The 17,736-nt window shown below is 35.2% G+C and overlaps 1 protein-coding gene across 1 annotated transcript in view; it reads left to right on the top strand.

Annotated features, from left to right (window-relative positions):
* Nucleotides 1-17,736, top strand: part of LOC145694651 (uncharacterized) — a 121,624-nt gene that overhangs the window by 87,709 nt on the left and 16,179 nt on the right. Inside the window, exon 4 of the transcript XR_014133033.1 lies at nt 13,071-13,216. The gene's annotated coding sequence lies outside the window, so the exon portion shown is untranslated. The remainder of the gene's footprint in view (nt 1-13,070; nt 13,217-17,736) is intronic.

The following is a 17,736-nucleotide window of genomic DNA, read 5'->3' as shown; positions in this document are numbered from 1 at the left end:
CATGTCTCCAACTGGAGTTTACGTGTCTCCAGCCGTCATATTTCTCAGAAATAGAATGAAAATAGTGTTGTATGAAGATGGGTCTGAAGGAACTTTACCTCTGGTCTCAGATTTTGGATACATAACCAGCGAACGTTTTTCGGATTGATTGAAACATTTCTCTCACCTCGTGAAGCCAACTCAGAATGATGAAGTGTTGCTCGTTCTTGATAACCACACCACACACTGCACTTTGGAAGCAGTGCTGTATTGTAGGGATAATTACATTACCTTTCTTTCTCTTCCTCCGCATGCAAGTCACATGCTGCAGCCCCTTGACAAGGGGTTTGGGCCTCTGAAGACTGCCTTTGCAGCTGAATGTGACAAATGGATGGTCAATAACCATTGATCACCCGTGGGAAGAATAACACAAAGGGACATTTCCGGCATCACCCACATTGCATACGAAGGGATTGCAACAATTGAGAAAGCTAGGAGTTCGTGTAAACTACAGGGATTCACTCTTTCAATCCTGACGTCTTGAGCGAAGTAGACTTCCAACTTTCGGCACTGATTGATCAACAACTGTGCTCTGCTGACAGCGAAGAGAATGGTGCAACAACATCAGATGTTCCAAATGAACCAGTAACAGTACATTGTCAGCATGTCTGCCTCTTCCTAAACACTCAGGTGTACAGAGCAGGGAAGAAGTTCGACATTATGACGTTTGCACCGTTTAAAACAAACTTGAAGCATCCACAGAAGCAACGTTTAGGTGCAGTGTCATGCCTGCAGGAAGTGGTGGCATGAGGCCTGTTCAAATTATGAGGGCCTCGGGGTTTTTAAGAGTGAGAGCTGCTAATGATCATATAAATGTCAGCTTTTAGATGCATAATTTTATTGTAATGTTCTATTTCTTTTATTTGCGCATATAAGTTTCTGTTTAGTTTAAAAGCAGTGTCAATTATACTTTGGTATAATTTGGCAGTTTTCAATTTTATTTTGTAATTGTAATTGTAATTGCAGTTTTCAATTTTATTTTGTAATCTAGGCCTAGGTTAATTGTAGGATATCATTTGGTTTCCCTCATTATCAAGAATTTGAATACTTTTGATGTTACACTTATATTTGTAACATCATTTATATCAATATCTCGCAAAACCAAAAAACTTTGTATCTCTTTTCGTATTTCTGTCATAATTTTCTTTAAATTTTGTAATATCATCTTCGTTTGCTGCCTTGTAATAGTATTATTCTCACATAGCAAATGCGTACTCTTGGAGGACACATTGCGTACTCTTAGAGGCATAGTCCTTCAAGAGTGCGCAAATGCATTGTTTTATAACAATGCGTCTATTGTTGTAACTATTGCGTCACTGTCTTTATATTTGCCTCCAATTTTGACCTTAAGGAATGAATAAAAATTTGTGATAGAAATTATCACTCTGGGTGATTTCCCTTTTCTTCGTTACGTGTTTAAAGACTAAGTGCGTACTCTTTGGGGAACTTCCCTTAATAAAGTTTTGGGCTCATGGTGTGTTGGTACATGTTAAATAAATCACTAACAAAATGTTGTAATGTTGTAAACGTAAGTATTATAAACCTGTGTTAAGCGAATAAAATTTACATACTATCTATTTCTTTATGTGCAATTACCTTTACAGTATTTCTGCACAATCACTACTTAAATGCTGGATGTTATGTCTAATGACTTGCACTTATTCCGCTGATACCAGTAGGCGTGGCAAGGATGGTGGGCACTCGCAGTCGCAACCTCAATGAAATAGTATTTTGGTTCGAGATCCAACTTGGAGGTTTGCGCACTGTCCTTTATAGTTTTGTCATTTGTATTGCGAATGTCCTTTACACGCCAACTACTAAAATCAATCACAGGTAAGGCGAACCGAACAGGAGTTGTATTGAGCGGAGTTATAAGAATTGGTTATCCCGAATGGGATCAGGTAAGGATCAGATTCTGCAGGTCGCAAAAATGGTTAGCTCGAACAGGAACCAGACCCTTCCGGTCATAACTCACATTGTCCCTTTTCATTATACTTCTCAAACATACGGATAAGAACCTGCTCCATCGCATCCAAAGACAGACTTCGTTCTCCCTTCTCCATGACTTTATGTGGTTTGCACTGTCCGCACTTCCATAATGCTTCAATGGGTGCACCATCCTCGAGTTCATTTTGAGCATTCCATTCTTCCTCTGTCATTTGACTACACACGCGGTGATACCAGCGTTCACACAGACAACATTGTACATGATACTCATCTCTAGCTGGGTCTTCACAACACACTACTTTATCTGAGTCTGACATGGCCGCACCACCAGATTCACTTGCACTTGCACTGTCTCTTTGTCTATTACGCCGATTTCCACCCATGTTCACCTTTTTTTTTACGACGAAGTAAACTACACAACTAGCAGTCACACTCTTGATTGCAACTATTTTTCACAAGCGTCTGAGTCTCATAATCTAAAATGTAACGGTGACGGTAACGATGGAGGGTATTAATGGTTAAAATATGAAACAAATCTTTAATAACCTCCCGTTATCCGGAATCTCGGTAGCAGGAGCGCACGCTCCGAAAACAAAGTGCATCAAGAAATAATGAACTCAAATAAGAATACCAATATTAATACTACTACACTCTTGGGTCGTAATCGAGAACTTACCATTCGAGCCTTCAATATAACCCTCCACACTGATGTTATTCACGAAGTTGTAAGACGTAGCGTGGACGTAGAGAGATGATGCAATCTAGACTCAGAATTCTCAGAATACAATTGCGTAAACTTGTTATTAAAAACCATACGTATTTATTTACTATATTTGCTTCTATAATACCACATTCTATCACAAAATAGTATTCATATACACAACAGATAATGCTCGCCACAAATAAACAATCTTTTGACGTAAATAGTCGCTTCAATAATGATTTGGTAACGTCACTCACTTTAATTATTGATACCGTTCAACATAAAACTGAGATTGACAAGTAATTAAAAGAAGCATGATATTTAGAACAATGAAACACAAAATACTATATACAACAAAAATAATAATAATACATGCAATAAGGTTTCTCTACTATATTGCTAAGTCTTTTCAGAATAAATGAAAGTCCAGACGACAGTAGCAAATTATGTTATTTCATAAGTCCAGAAAGAATTGTTTTAGAGAAGCTTGATCTCTTATTTATTTTTATATTTATTATTTATTTATTATTTTTAATTATTTCCTTTTTACGGATGCACTAAACTATTATATTATACTTGCCGCTTGGTATAATTGTTTCTACCTTCAGTTCCGTCTTTGCCCGAACAGATGATTCACTAGTGTAACACTGATTTACCTACAAAGTGACTAACTAAATGACACTTGATAGTCGCGACTGGCGAACTTTTATTTAGATTGAATTCAACTTATTACTGATATTTCAAACATTCTTCACAGATAAATATGTTAGCTAGCACAGTTTTCAGAAATAATCCAGTTATGTAACGATGTTATGTCACTACTGTGGTGGTTAGATATTTTTATGGCTATAAACTGAAGTTATGCTGTTGTATAGGCCTATATCAAATATAGATTGATTTTCTTTCAAGCACTTTTTATGGACATATGTTTCAAACTTGAGTTCTGTATTTGCACTATTCTTTCATTAAATCCAAATCCAAGGGGCACGGTAGCTCAGTGTTAGAACGCTTACCTTTAGTGCATTTGATCCCAGGTCAAGTAAGTTTGTGGCAGACAACTTCGTGTCCGTGTGTTTTCCCGGGATACTCCCATTTCCTCCCACATTATCATTCCACGAATTCCGAAAGCTTTTCGAGAAACCAAAAATCATCGAAAAACGGAAACGATTTTTTCGAAAAACGAAAAACGATTTTTTTTCGATAAAATGAAGAACGAATTTTTTCGAAAAACGAAAAATCTTTCGAAAAACCGAAAAAAACGAAAAATTTTCTTAAAAAAACGAAAAATTTTCCGAAAAAGAATTTTTTGGAAAAATGGAAAATGAAAAATTTTCGGAAAACTAAAAATTTTTCGAAAAAGCGAAAAACGAAAAAAAATCGTAAAACGAATTTTTTTCGGAAAAACGAAAAATGAAATGTACGAAAATCGAAAAACAGATTTTTCGAAAAAGGCCATCCCTACTGCGGTTCAGAAATCCGGGAATTTCCCGTTGCGTAATAGCTGGTAACCTCTTCCATTGCACAGTGCGTACAGTGACAGTGACGTTGGAGAACGTTGTGCTTTTCTGGTTCAGTGTAGTGCGTGTGATTTATATATTAATTTAACTGCTGTTATTCTTAATATAAAATATACAGAAATTCGTGGGATGAGTTCGGTGAAGTGTTTCAATACGAAAGCAACATGAATTCCCCAACCCACCCCCAAAAATAATCGTATACACTCCGCTATAAGAGGGAATGGGAAAAAGTGATCCAAAATTTTAAGTATTTGCAAACTTTTAATGCTATATTTATTAATTTTGTATTCTTCAAAGCGCATAGCGCAGTGGTTTTGTCAAGATGGTCATTGTTTAAAACAGAAAAAAATACTTGAGTCTTCCATTGCACATGGAAAATATTTAAATTATTTTAATTCCTTTGTTAAATTATATAGCGACTTTTTTTTAGCGACTTGGCAGGAGGCGTTTAGCGACTTCTAGCGACTCTAGAGTACTAATGGGGTGTTTACACTTGGTCAATTTAGTAGCACGGCTAATTCGACTCGCTGCATTTGCGACTAAATCGAAGCAACTAGGCCGAATCAGATCGATGGATGTGTTCAATTGTTTCAACCGAAATTGAATGCTGCTTGTCGACTCGCTCTCCTCTGGTCGATTTGAAATCGACTGGCAATATTAAAGATGTCCAAGCAAAAAGTAATTGGTACAATTTGCGGTGTTATAGCAGAAGAAAATAGAATCGACCACAGAAAATAGAACGTCTTTCAATTCAGTTATGGGGCGTTTACACTTAGTCGACTTGCGTTCGATTCAGTTGAATTGACGACACTTTCAACTTAAACGACCGTGTAAACGGGAATTCAACTTAATCGCTTGTTGATCGAAAGCGACTAATCGACTGGCAACTGAATTGAAGGACGTTCTATTTTCTGTGGTTGAAATAATTGAACACATCCATCGATCTGATTCGGCCTATGTGCTTCGATTTAGTGGCAAATGCAGCGAGTCGATTTAGTCGTGCGACTAAATCGACCAAGTGTAAACGCCCCATTACCTGTCGATTAGTCGCTTTCGATCAACAAGCGATTAAAGTTGAAGTCCTGTTTACACGGTCGATTAAGTTAAAAGTGACGTCAATTCAACTAAATCGAACGCAAATCGACTAAGTGTAAACGCCCCATAAGCTAGCGACATTTCAGACTCGCGAGTTGGCAACAGTGCTACGAGAACGAGACTTTAAATTGTGTACCTGGCATCACTGTAATAAAGTGCGCCCGTATCGCAAATGTGTGTCTGTGCAACCAATTTAAATTTTGAAACTTTGTTTTGTTGTATATTACACCAGAAAAAAAAAGGTAAATTGAGGTGTTTTTTAACAACCAATTTCGTGCAGTTCTACTATACGGATCCACAGTATAACTAGTAAAAGTAGGAACGTGGTAGAAGCCCCGCACACAAAGGATATATCCTTTGTCTGTGCCCCGCAGGGATTGGTTGGATTCTGTTCTGGACAAAATGGGCATATTTAAGACGCCTAAATTTTTCTGCACATTTTAAAATTGCTGATCCGTATAGTAAAACTGCACCACCGATTATGCTAGTAGTTCGTTTTTCTTCATCCTGCATATAAAAGAAAGGCATTCAACATCGCTAAATATAATGACAGTTCAAAATAATAAGACAATTACTGCGATGAACTTATTGATCTAATTACAACAGGTTCACCATTAGTCTTAGGAATAGTTAAAAAATAATGTGCAGTTTTACGGTAGTTACCTACTATATAAAAGTATTTTACGTATTTTTTCTTACCGACTTCAATCCTAATACATTATGGAGTGTTACTTGTCCACATACCCAAAATAATGCATAAAATGTGAAGATAGTCGTACAAACAAATATACCATAAAAAGAATCCCCGCAATTAGAAATAGGGCGGCGGTAATTTTGTTACCGGAAACTTCGTCACGGTAATTTTTTCACCAAAATATTAGCATATAGGTAATTTCGTCAGCGAAAATTTTGTCACGATAACTTCATCACCAGTGTCTTTTAGAACATAATACAAGTACAATGAATGAATCGAAAAAGTCTTTGAAATTGCTTTCTTTAATCTTCGACTGAAGCAAATCGACATATATAATAATAATAATAATTATTATTATTACTAAATAAATATTACATAATTTAGGTATCGTATTTGAGATAAGAGATAAAAGTTTCCAGTAATTCTACCACAGAAATACATATCATATAGGAAATGTTGTCATGGTTATTTTTTTATTTATTTTATTTTATTTTATTTTTATTTATTTATTTATTTATTTTTTACCTTTCTTGAACTAAGTAGAGGCAAAGTAAATGACCTAAACAGCTTACGTTATTTTAATCAAACTTGGAAAACAATTCGGTTGTTGAACTCTGCAAATTTTAAATTTCGGGTCTCGACGCAGGAGCAAGCACCAGTGCTAGAAAATAGTGTCAGCTTCAGCAAATATTAAAAGCAAGAACAACGTGGGGAACTAATGGGTTTATATATCACTATTTATAAATATTAAGTTTTGCCAATATCAAAATTTCAGAACAAAAAATTGCAAACAAATATGGGAAGATATGCCAATCCGTTCATTTTCTCGCAAACTGACGAAAATTTGCATCGTTCTTGTACCGTTCTCCGAGTCCAAACTCTTGGACCTTCTTCCACGTTAACTAAGTCATATGAAAAGAGTGATCTTTATAGGAGCTATTGAAAGAAGAATGTTATATTTCAACTCTGATTAAACATTGGCAAATTGTTATTGGATATATATGTGTGAAGAAAACAAATTTATATAAAGGAAGAAAACATATAAATACAGTATTTCTAACAGTTTCCTTTAAATATAGCCTTATGGAGCTATTGAGAAGTGAAACATGGATGGTGGACGGAAACTTTTCAAAGGCTCCTTACAAAAATCACGTAGGCCCTATATGTTATTTTATGTGAGACTTCCTTTACTAGGTGTATGCCCTACAAAATTCATATGAAGAACTGTCTCGTGTGGTGGTGTATCATTGCAGTGAATTTAGTGAATACCTGGACCCTGTAACTGTGATTATGGATTTCGAGATAGTGGAAATGCAGACTGTAAAAGTAACTTCCGGAAACTCAACGCGTGTTCAGCATTGCTTTTTTTCACCTAACTCACTCAACGTGGAGAAAGGTTCAAGAGGTTGGATCCACAGAATGGTACAAGAGCAATGAAAATTTTCGTCTATTATACGAGAAAATGAACGGATTGGCATTTCTTCCCGCAGCAGATGTGCATCAGCAATACGAGAGGCTTCGGAGGAAGAGCTGAAACTTCTGGACTATTTTGATAGTACTTAATTCAAAAAGTTAAAGAAACGGTTTTCAACTGTGCTACATCAAGATGCTGTGGGTCAACGACCAAAAAAGAAAACTAGAAGAGTGTTTCAGATTTTGCAGAAACGGATGTTTGAAAAAAATTTTTGCTTGTTGTTTCCTATCATGTTATGAATAGTAGAAAATCAACATGTAAAACACTTATTGCATTATAACAAGTTATATTTTTTTCTATCTTCTATTCTGAAATTTTGAAAATTTAATATTTGCAAATAGTGGTATATAAATCCATTAGCGGCCCATTTTGCCTGTGCTTTTAACATTTGCTGAAGCTGACATTATGGTATTTTATTATTGTTTGTTCTTGCGTCGAGTATTCGAAACTTCGATTTTCCAGAGTCGAACACCAACTGAATTGTTTTCCAAGTTTGATTAAGATAAGATTAGCTGTTTTGGTCGTTTACTTTGTTTCTACTTAGTTCAACAAAGGTGAAAAAATGACCATGACAAAATTTCCTACATTCTAATATTTTGGTGACAAAATCACAGGTGACGAAGTTACTATGTCAAAATTTCCGGTGACGAAATTACCTAAGTTCTTAGAATTAACCCCAAGATTCTTGATGCGAAAACCACATGTACTCCATCCGTAACGATCTACCTCAACACAAAATTTGCGTTTCAGATTGCCATAATTGTCATAACAGTTATAATGCAGATCAGGGGGTTCTCATGTATACTATTACCCAGTTATATTTGTTTTTAAACTTTCTTGCTTTCCATAGCGACAAGCAGATTTAGCAGTGTTATTGATTGTGCTCCACAGATTAATCTCGTAATTGCTACTCTTCAGTACACTCGAGTTGCGAATTGATAAATAGGATTGGTTTAGAGCAGTAGTAACTGTTAACTGAGGGAAGTTTCGCTCTTTTTTTTTTTTTTTTTTTTTTTTTTTAACTTATTCGAATGAAATTCATGTCTGCATAATATCCTGGAACATGCCCAAGTAAATCCATATAGATTGTTAATATGCTTTCAAACTATAAACCCGTAATATTATGTGATTTATTACTTCGTACTATATTCAGTTATTTTAGTAAAGGTCTACTTCTGGCACACCACCAGAAAGAATTGTTGAAAAGTCATAATTCTTTCCCTTATTTTCTTCTTATTGTTTCCTGAAAAGTTTCTACTGGGCGACATGAAAATAACTGAGTTGGCATACTTAAAATTCAAGGGAGCTACAAGAAGTAATTGTTCAAAAATTACAATTCTTTTACGATTTGCGTATAATCACGGCTTCCGGATGTATAGTATAAAAACTACAGTGCAAAAGACACAACCCGTAGTAGGTGACCACTAAAAAGCACCAATACTATCTAACCGAGTCATGATAGGGCAAAGCTGGTGGACAAATTGTGTGCGTGGGCTTCCTCGGGTACTCCCGTTTCCTCCCACTCTTCATTCATTTCTCATCATCACCGTCTCCTTTAGCCTAACCGGCATAACCATGGGACGTAAAACTCAAAGATTTCATTTCATTTTTCCTGTGAGCGTGTCCCCGAATGTAGCAGGCGCGTCAGTGATGGTGAGTATACGCGCAAGCGAGGTGGAAAGTGGTGTGTTTTCGCAATGATACGAGTTTCAATAGCACTTGTCATGGTTTCATACTAGTCATGGTGCACTTGTAAACATAAAATACAGGTCCTGTACACTATGCAGAAATATGCCGTCGGTGGAAAATAGCATCTAATAGAACCATCTTTCATATGCACTCACTTATTTTATCGGTCGCAAAGCAGTTGTAATAATTTTACACTACTAACCCTACACTTGTAAACCTAAAATACAGGCGTATTACTTTGTATTTAATTCTGTCGCCTGCAGAAATTTCTTCTTTATAAACGTGTCTTTTCACGCAAAGTATTGAATTTTGCTTGTAAATCTTCCAAAATGTGATGCGCCAAAACTACAGTGCAGCATTCACTTGTAGTGTCTTAGAAATGGTTTTATGTTGTAGAAGTAGCCGTACAGATTGTGAATAGGTCGTAAATTTAAAACATTTTCGGGTTCATTCGTGAAGACTGTTCTACCAAATAGAAATTTTATAGTTAAAATACAGTTTAAAACCTTTTCCGAGAAGGAATGAGAGTGTAAATATAAGTAATTACTGTCAGTGCGCAGCATATTAAAATGAATTTTGAATAAATAAGTGTGATCTACCATCCTCGTTTCTGTGTATACCTTCGTCGCTGACACGTGAGTTCCCTACGGTCGCACCCCTTCACTACGGGTCGGGTCCTATTGCTGCGCTCCTGTTGTGATTCTGTAGGATATCATTCTGCTTTTTAGTGACCACCTAGCACAAGTTTGTTGTGTTTTATTCGCTAGAGTTTTTTTGCCACACGTCCACACTTACGTATACTGAACTCTCCTGAAGTCAATCTGCAAGTGGTAATGAAGCTCCTCATTTAGTGCATAATATGCTTTAATAAGTGTTAATAGATTAATATATTATGGATTAACAGGTGTTAATCTGTTGTGTATGTATCTGAATTAATGCACTCGGAAATCACAGTTTTCACACAGTAGGTAATAAAGCTGGGTTCCGAAAAGTTAATTATTAAGTTTAGGCATTCCGTACCTTTTTAAAGTAATACATGCTGGTATTGATTTCAAGACAGATAGCTCCTTGCGACTGAATACCTGTTTCGAAATAATTTTAAAAAATAGACTAAGTATTTTGGAATATTCGAGTTAAGACGGGACATTTCACGTTTTTTATACATACCGTCTCTGCGCATCACTAAGTACTTGGGACTGGATTATACTACTCTAAACATTATTTCAGTAATTATTACTAGGGTGGGCCGAAGAAAAAAAAACTTTATTTTTTTTTAAGTTGCTATAGCGCGGAAAAGTTGCCTTTGGTACTGATTAGAAAAATGAAGAAAATATAGTGAATCAGATTTAACGGCAAACTAAGCGATTAGCCTAAGCCTTATAATGTTCAAAACACAATAGAGATACATAAATTTAACATACGTAATTGGAGGAAGCTTCTATGGTTTGATATAAGCAAATTTCTTTAACACATTCGCGTAGTTAAATGTTTCAGCCAATTCGTGTTTTATTGATATCATTGCTAGACCACTTAAGTGTGTTTGACACATAGAAGAACGTAGATAGTTTTTAATAAGCTTAAGTTTCGTAAACCTTCTTTCTCCACTTGCCGCTGTTACCGGTAAGGTTAATAAAATCCTAAGTGCAACACTGACATTGGAAGAAAAAGCTTGTTCCTTAATTAATTTTTAAGTGTCCTTTGGTGCACTTTTAGGTTTAATTATAACGGATAACACTTTCAGTTTGGCTTTCAAGTCCCTCGATTCTTTGAGTGTTAAAATGCTGGCAAGTTTAGTACACTTTTCAAACAAAACTTCAGGTGGCATATCTTTAAGATTATTTATATCGTAAAGAAAATCGAAATATTCGTTGTGATTTTAAGTTGCTCGAACCTGTCTCTTAAAGCTAGCACAATCACCCCTAGAACTTTGTAGTAACAATCGATCTTGTATCTTGTTTGTGGATTTTCAATAGATTTATCCTCTGCCTCGTACTGAAACTGTCTCTTCTTCTTTCGACTTCGAGCTTGCACTGTATTATCTACTCGTGGATCATCCATAGCTAATGCTGATGCCAACTTCATCGCGTCAACTAAGTAAGATTGAAACTTTGCATCATTTCTGTTCCTCTCAAAGTACTCAGATATATTTCCAAGAAACCCGACTGCATCCAACACACTAGAATCAATGCTTTGGAGACTTTTGCTTACTATGTTTGTGTGGAGTAAAAAGTAATACCAGACAACGAGTTAACAAAGTCACGCAGTGGTTTGCTATACACAGAGTATCGTTGGCGACCATTCTATCAGTTCCATTGCCGTTACTTGTTTGAAGTAAGCACGGCCTCATAAACTCCTATTTGATATCTAAGTGGAGTCAAAGCAACAATTCGGCTCTCCCACCTTGTGGTGCTTAATGGTTTTAAAGTGAAATTGCTAACATGTTTCTTTAGTATAGCCCAACGTTGAACTGACGCAGATCAAAGTCATAAAAATTAACTATACAAAAAAAAAAAAAAAAAAAAAAAAAACCGAAACGGCGTACTGAAATGCTGTGGCTGCATCGTTAACGACAATGTTTAGTGAATGACTACTGCAAGGAACATAGAATGCTCGGGAATTTATTTCTAAAATTCTCTTCTGAATACCTGAATGTTTGCCTTTCATATTGGAACCATTGTCCTTCGATAGAAATGTTAATTTCCTTTAGCTGTTAAATTATTATTTTTTGTCAGTCCTAGACCCGTGGTGTCTGTTACCGGTACGAAACCAAGAAAGTGTTCACAAATTTTTACAAGACATTATCCATTACTGTTTGTAATTTGTACAAAACGGACGATTATTGTAATTTGCTCTGTATCAAAAATATCTAGCGTACAGTTTAGTTCTATAATATTTTGTAACTCTCAACAAAGGCAGTATTTTACTTTTAATTTGTTCACTAAGAATTTGAAATATTTTATTTTGGACATCTTTTCCTAAATAATAGTGGTATTTATTTTGTCCTCCCATGGTTTTTTAATGTGTTCGGCTTGACACTGTCAAACGTTGCAAAGAGCTTTGCCAGTTTCAAAAAATTACAATTATTACTTGTGTACACATTCTTTCAATGTTGTACTTCGGTATTGAACATTTTCTGGAGTTCTGAGTCAATTATAAGATCACTCTTCAGTCTGTTCGAAAGCTCCATCCACCTTCTTTTCGATTCAAAGTGAATAGAAAACCTATTATGACTAGCCAAAGCTTCAGAAATGCGGTGCCAATTCTAATAGCCATCACCTGTGAAAGATATTTTACTTGTGGAAAATAATTTGCAACAAAAGCAGAAAACAGCATTCTTACTTCCTGAACATACTAACCACTTCCTGAGCACAGTTTGGCAATTACATAATGTGTACTTGCAACAGTTAATTGTGAACCGATGGTTGAAATTATCTCTGGGACAGTTGTCAAACTTGGTTAATTGCTCTGGAGGACCTCTTTTGACTAGGATGGTTCTAATATTCGGAATGAACAATTATGTAAATTGATTAAATACTCCCCTGCTAGATCCGAAATATTTCTAGATGCTGTAGGCTAGAACGGCCTGTCTCAAGTGGAAATGTACCTTTTTCATACTTGGAATGGTGCGTTAGAACAATTGCTGAATAGAAAAAAAATATAAAAGACACCTTGATAATCATATCCACCCCAACTGGAAATGTTATTTACGCCACTGCAAGGGAAATATTGAATTAGATACCTGTGGCTAGTAGTTTGTTAGTTAAAAATGAGGAGGAATGCTCTGAATTTCCTGAGTATTTTCCTGAATGTGTATGAAGTCAGTTCAGTTACATTCTCAGATGAACACTTTTTTTTTTCTATGTGGGCCTATTACGAATCATTATATTTTGATGGTATTCTTTTCTTTTTCAGATTTTGCCGCCCTGGGCGGTGGCACGGCTCGACTCTTCTCGCACCGGCCTGATTGAAAGCTACAACTTTGGAGTATGTACATCTTTGGAAAGGCTATCTAAATGTGTTTTATGCTAAACCCATTTTCCAGTTCGGAAGCATTTGTGGTAAGTGGAATGTTTTGTGTTATCGATGTTCCCCATTCTGAAAGGATAAATCTTGATTTCAATTATGATTTCATTGGCTTAGATAAGCTAAGTGAGACGGAAGACCATCTCACTTTTTTAGTGTAGTAAGTAGTATTGTGGTTACGCTATGTGTTACTTTGATAACATAGAACGGGACGTTTGTACCAATATTTATGAACATCCTGTTTATGGAGAGAAGAAAGAGAGTTTTCGGGGAATGATTTTGATGCGTGTAATTTATATTTATTTGTGTTTGTTGAAACTTTCCAAGTACTGAAACAGGACTTGCCATTGACAAGTATGAAACAAGTACATGCGATGTAAAATAAAAAAGTTTAGAGAATATAAATATTGTAGGTTAATTAGGTGTGTTTTTAGGTTAGCTACGATGTTTTTCGAGATTTGCGTCGCAAGTGCTTTGAGGTCATGCATTTACCGTACTTGTTGTAAAATAGTAAGTTCGTGCACCTACGAATATACTTTTTGTCAATGTATGAACTTACACGATGCGTTATGTAAGGTAGGTGACTCTGGTACGTGGAAACGAATTTGAAAACTAAATTACATAGCAGTATTTACAGATAAAGAAGTTAGTCACAATTTAGTTGTGAAATATCTCAAGTGTTTTTTTTTTTTTTTTCTAATGTCTTTTGTAAGTCATTTAAAGAGTAATGAACTAAAAATGCAATCACGGATAAAAAGCTTAATAATTGAGTTGAACAGAGTCTGTTACAATAGTTTGTGTTCTCTAGAAAATTACAAATTATATTCATTCTTTTATTTCTGAACTATTGTGAAAAAGAGAAAATGGATTGGATCTTATAAGCACCTAGGGCCAAATATATGAATCGTAAGTTACTACAAAGATACTAATATCAAATTGTTTTATATAATAAAGTAGGTGCGACTACATTTAGTATAATTTCGCTAGTAGGTGTCACGAGCTTTTGCACTACCGTACACAGTCAATACATTCGATGTCGACAGAGCTGCCTCGCGCCTATATGCTTACCTTACTACTAGGGTTCGATCTTCGGTGTTAGTTTATGAGCCTCAGATTCAGCGTTAAGATATAGGACATATATCATATAACACCGGTTATGAGGCTGACGTTACATTCCAAACCAACCAACTAATTCATCGTGACACTTTAATATCTAGAGATGCAAGGGCTCGGGAAAAAACCGGCTTTTTTGGAAAAAAAAACTCGTTTTTTTCTGCTTCGCTTTTTTGCTTGGGAAATTTTGGGCTTTTTTGAAAATTCTGCTTTAAATTGATAAAGCAGACATTGTTTCGCTTCTCTATAACACAAAAAGTCATTTAATTAGTGGTTGATGCTGATAATAATATAAAACCTCGAAAATAAACTATGAATTTCGAAAAGATATTTCAAACAATTTTTCTTCAACATATTTACATTATGAATTCCACAGGATTAACTAATGTATATAATAAGAATTTTTTAACCTCCTATATACAAAAGTAAGCAGAGTTGCCAAGATCCATGGTTGTTTTTGAAAATGCCAAAAACCCGTTTTTTGGGGGAAGTTTAAACCAGGTTTTTTTGGTTTAAACTAGGCTTTTTTGATTTAGATTTTTTGCTTTATGTATTTATATTACATATTCACAGAAATAAGTTTGTTTCGCCTTGGTGTTATTATGCAACAGCGGTGTTAGTTTATGTCGGAAGAACTCCCATAAGCTTAAAGAAGTTCGGTCAGTAAATTTCTTAAATTGAGAATCTCCCGCCCTAGCCATCGGGAAAAAATCCCGTCATTACTTGAAATGTAAGACAATAACGGGAAAATCCTGTTATTGCTTTGCATGTAAAATTTAAAGGTCAACGTATCATAATCAGTACGCTAAAACTGAGGTATTAAATTACATATTTAGTACGTAGATATCATTGAAAGTGCAATCCAAGCTAATGTTGGAAGCTACGTAGGCAGTCGATAAATTTTGCCACTTTCTATCAATATATTTAAGCAATCTTGGCTTCTTTATAAAACAACAGGCATTTAGGCATGCAGAAATATACAATTTGGTTTCGTTTCGCATGTTTAGGCTTAACATCCTTACGAAATACCGAGGTTATCAAGAAGATGACTTTCGCTTAAACTGACATCCGAACCGCTACTTGGTTTGCGCATGAAAGAAGGGTTGTGGTTCGACTGAGAATTAAACATGGGACACCTTGATTAAAAGGTGAAAGGGAAATAAAACTATTGCAGGTGGTTTGATATCTGGAAACGTCACCATGAAGTTCACACGATTCGCATTTTTCATTCTTTTTATTTTTTTGGTTTAAACCAGTTATTAAAATAAAAAAGTTGGTGTAAACCAGCCAACCCTAAAATTAAACACTTCTTTTAAAAAAATACACAAATAACTAGCAAAATAGTATGTAGTATTTTTACTTCAAAATATTCCATACCCTCTTTTTGAAACAAAATAAAATTAAATCATAAGAGAAATACTTAGATTTATATGATACACTTAAAGGCTGCACATCTAGAGCTTTTGGTTCTGTATATTCTTGAAATTCTACAGTTAAGTTTTATAGAACCACCATCACAGTTTACCCAATCCTCAAGTTTTCTGAATTTTTAACAAGAGGGATTCAACATATCATTACGGAACTCCCCCCCCCCCTTTCAAAAAAAAAAAAAGGACTACGGAATATATTTAAGTTAAGCTAAATACAACTGCACAACAAACATGACTGAGTGATCATCTTTTGCGCTTCTATCGGGAAGTTCGGGATTCAACCAGCATTCGACCATTCTGACAAAGCTTTTCTTCATTCCATCTATGAAGTAGAAATAGTGCGTGTACTGTGAGTTGCCTGACTTCCTTTCTTATTGTTTTTAAATCGTTATTATTACTAATTACCAGCAGTGACGGTTTTGCGAAGCTTAGGGGGGCGGTCTTTCGGACTGAAGCCCGTTCCCCAAAGCTACGGAATGTCTGCAGCAAACGAAATATCTATTAGTTATGCCTTTACTCATAAACTTTAAGCTCCCGTCAAATAAAAATTACGAATGTTTAGAAAAACTAAACATTAGTAAGAAAAACCCTTCCCAAAATACTTTTCTAAATCCGCCACTGATTCTCAGTATAAAATGATTTTTAAGGTTGTATCCGGAAGATTATTGCTAAACATATAAACGAAACGAAATATTAGTTATGCCTGTACTCATAAACTTCAAGCACCTCTCAAATAAAATTGGGACATTTTAGGAAACGAAACAATCAGAAAAATCCCTCCTAAAGTACTTAAATCCGCTACTGATTATTTGTATAAATTGGTATTCAAGGTTGTGTCCGGAAAATTATTGCTAAATCACTTCACAGCTACAGTATAACAGAAATGTGGAAGTACGGTTTGACGGATATATAGAAAAACGTACGCTTTGACGGATAAATAGAAAAACGGGCAAGTTTAACTTTTGCGCTAGAAGCTAGAGTACTAAAAGCTCTTAGAAATGAAACACGGACGACAAACTAAAATGATCTAGAGAAGAAAAAAGATGTCGATAACTCAAAAGTTAAAATAAAGTTAAATAGCCTCTAAAATTGCCCTCAAATACTACATTCTTCATGTTAGCTTTAATTCGTAAAACATGCGCTCCATCCATCTTGATGGTGAATTTCAGAGCGAAATATCGCATTTAGGTCATGGAATTCTTATCTAACTATAGAATATACTATAAGAAAGCTATTTAGATAGAAAAATCATGAAAATGAAAAAAGCCAAAATTTCCAAAATTCTCGTTTTTTTTTTCACAAAAAAAGCCGGCTTTTTATGTGAAAAAAAACATCGATTCAAAAAAGCCGGCTTTTTTGCATCTCTATTAATAACTAACTAACTAACTCTATGGCCTATGGAACCCGAAGGTTCAGTGCCGGAGTTCTCTATTAATACCTCATATAAATAAAATTTCATTGTATATACATATTACATATTATACTCTATACCAGCTTTTACATAATTTCAATAACAGCATATTCAAACACGCTAGTTCATATTGGTAATATTTTAAGTAGCAATAGCACATAAAAGTTTATTATTATGCACATATGTTATATAATGTTTCCACATGTCACTATTTTTACATGATTTCGAAAGGTTAACTATCGAGTTTAGGCATTCTCTACCCTTTCAAAGTAATAAGTGTTGGGTGATATTCAGGGCTGGCTGGTTTAAACCAGCTGTTTAAAAATAAAGAAAAAAGGTTTAAATAAAAAAAAAAATCGTGTGAATTTCATGATGACGTTTCCACATATCCACTGTCTACATTAATTTCATCTCCTTTTTACCTTTTAATCAAGGCGTCCCGTGTTCAATTCTCGGTCGAACCATAACCCTTCCTTCAAGTGAAAACCAAGTATAGGTTCGGGTGTTACTTTAAGCTAGTCTTCTTGATAACCTCGGTATTTCATAAGGATGTTAAGTCTAAACATATGAAACGAAACCAAACTGTATATTTCTGCTTGCC

Source organism: Thermobia domestica, chromosome 9 (genome assembly GCF_964235325.1).
Source record: "Thermobia domestica chromosome 9, izTheDome1.hap1.1, whole genome shotgun sequence".
NCBI classification, from domain to species: Eukaryota; Metazoa; Arthropoda; class Insecta; order Zygentoma; family Lepismatidae; genus Thermobia; species Thermobia domestica.
Note: the sequence above shows the minus strand (reverse complement) of the source record. Positions and strands in the feature narration are given on the sequence as shown.